The sequence below is a fragment of the Colletotrichum truncatum genome, assembly GCF_014235925.2.
Source record: "Colletotrichum truncatum strain CMES1059 chromosome Unknown Contig_0001, whole genome shotgun sequence".
Lineage (NCBI taxonomy): Eukaryota > Fungi > Ascomycota > Sordariomycetes > Glomerellales > Glomerellaceae > Colletotrichum > Colletotrichum truncatum.
Genome location: NW_027222398.1, coordinates 7,406,465 through 7,416,214, shown reverse-complemented (window position 1 = coordinate 7,416,214; position 9,750 = coordinate 7,406,465).

The window sequence follows — 9,750 nt, the reverse complement described above, 5'->3', positions numbered from 1 at the left end:
GCCTTATATTAAGTATATTAATATATCTTCTTTATTTCTTTAAAGCTTTTCTACTTATATGTTATTAATAAGCTTACTAATTACTTTGTTATACTTATAATTATAGGATTTATATCTTCGTATATATATATATATTCCAAGGGTATATATTATATCCTTAACTATTAGGTTTTATATTAATTACTTATAGTTTATTAATACTAATATTAGTTACCTATATATATAGCGTTTATTTAATAGTTACTATATCTTAATTCCTTAACCTATATATCCTAGCCTATACTAATTACTTAAAATAAGAAAAGAAGCTAAAGAATTATAAGATATAGTAAGTAGCTAAAGGCTTAATTAGGGAAGGCTTAGGAATTATAGGTAGGTATAATTATTACTATACTTTAGCTTAAAGGTCTTTAAGCTAAACTATTATCCTTAGTCTTCTTATATAGAGGTATATACTTTACTTGTCTTCTATTAGCTAAGTGGTTAGTACTATTAACTAACTCCTTATATATAGTTTTAAATACTCCCCCTTAAGTATAATATAAGGGGTTAGCTGACGAGAGGCGACGCCTATAGCGTGCCCTGCCCGAGCAGTCCCTTAAATATGGTTGTGTAGCCTAGTCAAGCATAGAGTGCTTAAACTGTTAGATCTTTTGGTCTATTGGTCGAGTGGGCAGGCCACCCCTATCGTTATATATAAGTATAAAGAAATTTATAAAATATATTCCTCTTTATAAGATCTCTTCTTTTTAATACCTCTTAATAGTTTAATACTTCATTACTTTCTAAAGTTATATATCTTTTCTTCTTTATATATTATATTATATCTTATAAGTATTTATATTAATCTTCTACCTTTCTAATTCTTACTAAGTATATAATAAGAAGTAGAATAAAAGGTTTATATATCTAACTTACCTTCTTTAATATTTAATGTACTTATATTTTAATAGATATTAATCTAATTACTAAAGAATTATAATCTAATTATAATTATAAAGTTTAATTTAATTATTAATAAGATATAGGAAAGTAATAAGCTATTATAAGCCTAGTTTTAATATTATAAAGACTAAGATAGTATAATCTTACTTAAGTAACTAAAGTAGTTATTTATAATATAACTAAAGATATTATTATTACTATTATAACGACTTAAAAGTAAACGTTTCAAATAGAAAGCTAGCTAAAAGTTATTAAAAACTTAGGAATTAGTTTTACTAAGTTTATCTTTAATAAAATTAAGGAATGAAGAACTTATAAGAGAAATAAGTAACTACTTATTAGCTTAGTAAGATATATTAAGATATAAAAAAGAATAAGAGAAATAACTTTTTAATACTTAGTAATTAAGTAGCGTAGTAATATACTACTACTAAGAGTATTAATAGAAAGATTTATACTAAATTAAGATTTTATAAACATAAAAGAAGTATTAGCTTAACTAATCTTCTAAATATTATTTAAAACTAATTACTTACTAGCTATAATATAACTTATTCTTTATATTTTATAAAAATAAATACTTATTAAAACTATAGTAATAAAAGGTTTTTTAATAAGAAGTATATTAAAAGGAGGCTAATTAGTTTTATTCTTGACTACTTTAGACTTAAAGATAACTTTAATAACAATACTATTCTTATTTTTAACATAGTTTATAATAATAAATAAGTATTAATATTTTACTTTTATTTTTATTCTTAATAATACTTTTTATATTTAGTTTTATAATAGCTTTTATAAGTATCTTAGTTAATATAAGAATACTTAAAGGGTATTTAATAGTTTAATATACTATTTATAATATTAAATAGTTATTACAGTTAAATCCGTTATAATATAAGGATTATAGTAATATATACTTTATACGTACGGACTTAAGAAGCATCTAAGCGTATCTAGTCGTTATATAACTAATAAAGTATAATAGGCATAACTAGTTAAACCTTATACTATAACCTTAATTAACTAATAGAGAAAGTCTAGTTTACCTAATAGTAAAGTCCGATTTATTTACTATTAATACCTTACTTTTTCTTCTCTATAGTTAGAATAATTAAGTATTTTAATATAAGGAGTTAGTTAGTAGCGCCGACTACTTAGCTAATAGAAGACGAGGCAGGCGTATACCTCTCTATAAGAGGACTAAGGATAGTAGTTCAGCTTAAAGACTTTCAAGCTAAAGTATAGTAATATAATCAGACCTACCTATAATTCCTAAGCCTTCCCTAATCAAGCCCTTAGCTACTCTTTATCTTTTATATCTAATTATACTTTAATATAACTACCTATTTACGTTATTATTTATAAGCTCTTATTATATCTTCTTAAGTACCTTATAAAAGTAAATTAGTTATTCTTATAACTATATTAATTGTTATTCTTATAGAGAAGCTTAAGGTTTAAAGTAATAATAAAATAATAAGAAATTAATATCTTATGTTAGTATAATTCTTTTAAGTTCTAGTTATAAGGTAATTATAAATTAACTTATTAATAATAATAATATTAATAAAGTAATAAGCCTTTTTACTTTACTATGTATAAGATTATTAATATAATTATTATTAAGCTAAGTATACTTTAAGATATTATAAGTAGTTAAAAGCTTAATTAGGGAAGACGTAAGAATTATAAGTAAATCTAGTTTTATTACTATACTTTAGCTTAGAAGTCTTTAAGCTAAACTATTATTAATTATTTTATAAGAAGATATATACCCTCTTTATCCAGTATAAACTAAATAGTTAGTATTACTAACTAACCCTTTTATATATATTTATATTATTTTATTTCTTTAATAACTATAAAGTTATTCTCTATATAAGCTCATAATTAATAAATTATTTGCTTTTTAACTCTAAAAATAAAAGGCTTATTATCTTAATATAATAATTTATTATTTTAACCCTTTTATAATAATAATTTTATTCTTTTTAACTATAAGCTATCTTTAATTAATTTTTTAAGCTAGCCTTTAAACTTTTATCTTCTTTAATAATAACTTTTTACTTCTTATAACTATATTTATATTTAATTTAGATTAATAACCTCTACCTATATATTTTATAGACTTAGAAATATTCTAGAATGTTTAAAACTTATTTATAATTTTTATTTCTAAAAACTATCTTATTAGATTATTAACTTATATATTATTTATAAATATATATACTATCTTAAATAAATCTATTATATAATCGTATCTTAACTTTATATTCTAAATACTTAGATATCTTATCTTAATTAAAATAAACTTCCCTTGATTTATAATAAGTTATATAGTTTATTTATTTTTATAATATAGTTCCTATTTATCTTTAAGCTTAAGAAGTTTATCCTTAAATACTTTTTTAACTTAAACATTTCTTTTATTATTATATATTTAAAGCTTAGAAGCTTTACTTTTATAATTAGTATTATAACTATAATTTACTAAAGTACTTTCTATTAAGTTAGTTTTTAAAAAATAATTATAGTATAGTCTTAGTATAATTATATTTCTTCTTTATTATTTATAAATAAAGTACTACTTATTATAAGAATAACTTATTTTCTTTTTATTCCTTTAAAATAGATTATTAAGTATTTAATTTTAAAAAGATAGTAAATTATTTAACTTATTATAATAGGATATTTTAATAATAGTTTATTAGATAATATAGTAACTATATAATTATAATGACTATATTTAGTTATATTATAATTAGTATATATAGTATTAAACTAACTTTCTTTAAGAACTCTTTTATTTAAAATTTTATACTAATTCCTAAATTTAGATATTATAATTATTAATACTAATATTATTAAAATTAAGTAATAAGACTATCTTCTTACTCTTTTAATCTAAATAGGTATTTATTTTTATTTATTAATCTTTTTTTAAATAATTATTCGTCTCTAATAGCTTTTTAAACTAAAGTAAAAAAGTAACTTTCAAGCTATATAGAATATAGTTTAATTTTATATACTTTCCTAGTTATCTAAGGCTATCTAGAAGTTTATATATTATTTTAAAGTTAAATTAAATAATAATAATTATTATTACCTAAAATATTTATAAGATTAGAATTATTATTTCTATTTATTTAAAGAATTTTTCTTTCTTATAAGTTATATATATATATATATATATATTCTAGCTTTATATTAACCTAAATAACTATCTTATTTAAACTTATATATTAATCCTGATTTAAGAAGTAATAATCTAATATAAGGCTTTAAGTATATCTTTTTCTTAGTAGTATTATAAAGTTTGATTTCTAATAATTTTAATAAAAATATAACATAGTCTATAAGTAAATAGGTTATATAAGTAAATAAGTTACTTTTTAAGATATATATAATAATATATATAAGAAAACTTAATTATAATACTTTAAATTAATTAAAACTATATAGAATCCTCTTCTTTAGATATTAATTTAACTTTCTAATATATATAAGCATTATAGCTAGGCTTTCTATAGATACTATATCGTCGCGTACGTATTTCTAGTCTCCTTATATAACTACTATTTTAACTTATTTCTACCTTTAACTACTTTATTATATTTATTTAAGATTTTAAATTATTTACTTATTTAATTATTAATAATCCTCCTTACTATAGTTATTTTTTTTTATATACTAATAATAGCTAAGGTAGTTATTTACCTTTTAAAGTTTAGCTAAGTCGCTTCGTATTAAGGTTTATTTATATACTATTATTATTATCCCTTTCTTTAGTTATTATATATTTAAAAGAATTAATATTAGAAAGCTATTTTAATATTATACGATATAATTACTAATATAATTAGATTATAAAGTAATTTTAATTAGGTTATTTAGTATTTTTAAAACCTAAGCTAGTAGTAGGTTAGTTAAAGATATAGGTAGTAATAGTATATAAAGCTTAATATCTAGTTATAAAACTATATAATCAAGGTTATATAGTATAAGGCTAGATACTTTAAAACCTATTTAAATATTTACTTTTATTATTATATTATTATATACTTTATAAAAGGCTAGAAGGAAGTCCTCCTTTATAATATATATAATATATATTTATATTAAACTCTTAATTTCTTTACTATATACCTATTTTAAAAAACTAAAATACTTAATATTAAGAGGCTAAAACTTATATAATAAGTAAGTAGGTATATAAAGTATAATAATCTTATACTCCTTATAGTATAGTTTAAAATTAATAGAATAATAGCTTTTATAATTATTAAAGATAAAGAGGTAGTAAATACTTTTTATATAACTTTTTATATAAAAATCAAAATACTTTATTTATTTTAAGCTTTTCTTATTTATTATCTTACTATTTTCTATAAGTATAATTACTTAATTAGATAGGAAGAAGCTATTATACATCTAGGAGTTAAGGTAGACTTTATTTATAAAGATAATATATAGTAGGATAATATAGCTATATAACCTAATACCTTAGATTATTATAACTTATTCCTAATTCCCTTATTAAGCTATTTTTAGCTTACTATATTAGCTTAAGGTTATAATAACTATTTTAAAAGAGATTCGACTTATTATAAATCTAGTTTTATTAAAGTTATAGATATTATTATTATATATTCTATATTTCTATAACGATAGGGGTGGCCTGCCTACTCGACTAATAGACTAAAAGATCTAATAGTTTAAGCACTCTATGCTTGACTAGGCTATACAACCATATTTAAGGGATAGCCCGGGCACGTCTAGCGTCGCCTCTCGTCAGCCAACCCCTTATAATTTCGTAATTATATTTTATATAAGGGAAAACTATACGCGATATATATCTAGATCTTCGTAAAAAACCCTCTAATAGTTAACTCTTTGATTAAAACGCGTTTAGAGTTTAGGTTATTATTATACGAAGTTTAAAGCCTAGTTTATTCCGACGCGTCGTATACTATGGTCGCGAAGAAGCTAATTAGCTATTTCTTAAATACTACTTAAATATAATAATAATAATTATAAATCTAGATTAATAATATATTATATAATACTTTCTCCTTTATATAAGGTTAAATTTTTTTAAGGTAGTTAGATATTATATTTCGTAGTTTAGCTATAGTATCGTTCTTAGAAGGTTATTTAAGATACTTTATAAATAGATATAGCCTTTTATATGCTTAATTTTAGGTTAGATCGAAGCATATTTAGTATAAGAACTAGACTGTTTATATTTACTTTTTATACTATAGTTATTAGTAGAGAAAATAGGAAAAAAGATTAGGATTATAAAAATATTAAAAAAGTAACTTAATAACTTACATAACCTATTTACTTATAGACTACGTTACCTTATTTTTTAATTTTAATAATATAATAAGGTTATATATATAGTATTTAGTTATAAAGAAGACTATAAAGTAAATATACTTTATATAGTAAATAAAACTCTAAAAGGCATAATATAAAGTCTTATATTTATAGTCTTATTCTTAGTTAGCTTTTTATTTATTAAGTATAAAGGTTATATACTATTTATATATCTAGTATCTTTATATAATTTACTTTTCTCTATTTTTATTTTCTATAAATAAGTTCTTTATTTTTTAACCTTACTTACTATATTAGTTAGTTATAATCTTAATATAGTTTTACTTACCTCGACTTTATTAAGTTATTTATTTTTTTTAATTATTATATATAGCTTTATAAATCTAAGTTATAAGTTCTTATTAAATTATATACTTATACATCTTTTTTATTCTCCTTAGTTTTTATATTTATTATATCTTTTATATTAGGTATAATTATAATAATATCTTACTTAATAAAGGTTTATATAATAATATAATACTTAAATCCTTAGTCTTAAATATTAGCCTTCTAAAGTTAAAAACATCTTTTAGTTTTAAATTAAGTTTAATATAATAATTATTTTTTATTCTTTTCCTATTCTATCTCTTTATTTAATATAATACTCTATATTACTTCTTACTTAAGCTTTTAGGTAATTAATAATAGCTAAATAGTATATATTAATATTTACTTTATTAAATTTATAGCTCTAAGTATTTTAAAAACTAACTTAAATAATAATTTTATTTTTAAATCTTTTATTATTACCTTAGTAGTTTTTTATATATTAGGCTTAATTTTAGTATTATTTAGTAAATAGAAATAGCTTTTATCAAATATTATATTTATATCTAGATCTTATTATAAGAAATGGTGAGTAGCTAAGGGCCTGATCAGGGAAGGCTTAGGAATTATAGGTAGGTCTGGTTGTATTACTGTACTTCAGCTTGAAGGTATTCAAGCTGAACTGCTATCCTTAGTCCTCTTGTAGGGAGGTGCACGCCCTACTCGTCATCCATTAGCCGAGTGGTCGGCGTTGCTAACTAACTCCTTACACTTATATAGATTATAAAACTTAGTATATAGCTTTTTAAGTATATAGAATACTTTTATAACTTTACTTTAAATATTAATTTATAGATTTCCTTTTTATAATTACTTTTAAATCGATATACTATATAATTTTAAGTATAAGTTTAATCTTTATATAGATAAAGGTTTTATATATAGTTTAGGATAAGCTTTAATATCTATTATTAAGAATGTTTATAAAATTACTTATTCTCTACTTAATAAAGGGGTTTCTAGCGATTTTGTTTTAAAGCTAATATTAGAAAGATAAGCTATAGCCTTTATTATTTCTACTTAGTAGATTAGCTTTAAAAAGTATTTTAATTAACTTTATAATAGTTTCCTAATTAGTTTATTCCTTTATATTTACTAGGTTTCTTATATATAGTAATAAAAACTTAATTTTAATCCCTTCTTATCTTACTTATACTGTTAGAAAGCTATTTTCTTTGTAACAGGGCAAAGAGCTATAGGGCGCTGCACTACTAGAAGCGCTATGGGGCGCTGCACTAAGAAGGTTAACATACATGTTTCACCTAGCGGGGCACAACACCTAGATAAAAGACAGGTTCTAGCTCCAGACTCTTGATCTAGAGGATCAAGAATCAGCTTTAGAAAAATACGACATTTATTACTATTATAACTATTCCTAGCTAAAACCCCATAACAATTCTGATTCTTCCTTATTAGCTACTAATAGTTATAATAGTAGGAAGTAGTAGTAAAGATAAACGAATTCGCAAATCCCCTAACCCGATTAACCCTCCTAACGAACCGGCGAGTCAAGAGAATAGTAGCCATACTTAGCTAAGAGAGGTTGATTATACTGCTCTTCTAGAGCGAATCGCCTAACTTAAGATATCTTTATCTCAAACCAAACGCTAAAACGATCTATTAAAGCAGCTCTAGTAGACATTATTAGTACGACTAAAACAAAGTCTTACCTCTAGCGAAGGGGGAGATATCAAGGTTAAGAATATCGAAGTATTTACGCTGAAAACTAGCTACCGAAAGCATACCGAATGGCTTCAAGATTTAGAACAAGCCTATAAAGGAGCCCTTAAAAGATATAAAACCGATATCAAAAAGATAATCCTAGTACTAGACTATATAGACGCCGACTGCCGAGCGAGATAGTACCTATACAAGGATAATTTAGATAAGGAATACTAGCTAAACGCCTAGGAATATCTATACTTTGTTTATTAGACGAAAATACTCGTTAGGGATGCTTAATTCCGGGAACCCTAAATCATAAGACAACTAGTCACTGCAAGATAGCGATTAGATCAAAAGCTATAAGACTTTTATGCTTATTTATAGTCTCTTAAGAAGGAATTTACCCCTCGTCTGGAAAAAGAAAGTACCTTAGAATTTTACGCTAAGTTAACTAATAAATTACGGAAGTATATATAGACTAATACTGCTAACCTCCCTACTATGCGAAAGGCTATAATAGCTATATCTGCCCGATATTAAGGTATTATCCGACCGAACCCTAAGCGAAAGCGTAATAACAAACAAGATAGTAAACTAGGAAGGGTTAAGAGATAAGCTCGAAAACCTACTTCCTCCTCTCCTTAGTCGAGTCCTAAAAAAGGAGGGAAAAATAGCGTTAACTATACTACTAGCAAACTATGCCTTTATTATATCTACGGTAGTCTAGACTATTTGTCTAATATTTATACTAAATCCTTAAAGGAGGATAGAGAGAAAATAAAAGGAAAAACGGGGGTTTAGCAGGCGACTACCAATACTAATACCTCTGCTTCGGGAAAAGGCAAGGGGAAGGAGTAACTCCCTATCCTCCTTCCTAGCCTATAGTAGGGACTACTTAACAATTCTATACCTCTGCTAAAGTCAGAGGAAACCAAGTAATAGTATCTACTAATATTGATTTTAATTCGGAAGCCGAGTACGATTTAGTTTCGTATACCTTTGCATAGTAGCAAGGACTAAATCAAGCTAAGCTAACCTTTCTAATCTTATCTATACTAAGGCAAAGTACTATCCCTACCTATAGGGTCTTTTAGGTTCTACTTATCCTTACCGATTCGCAAAGAACTTGTCGGTCGTTTACTCGTTCCTATATAGCAATTAACCGCGACCCTCGACCTAAGGGAAGCCTTATATTGCTTTTAATAACTACTATCGAGCATTATAACATTTTCCTAGGGGGAAAAAACCGTATATAGTGGTTTAAATATCTATAGAGGAAATAAGAGAAGTGCCGAGCCTCCTGCTTTGCAAAAAAGGCTATTCGAGAGAAGGCGTAGGTTTTCGCTATTATACAGCTCCCCGAACCATAACCTCTCCCGGATGAAGAGGAAGAAAAGCCTACGATTAGGATTATAGCTATCCCCC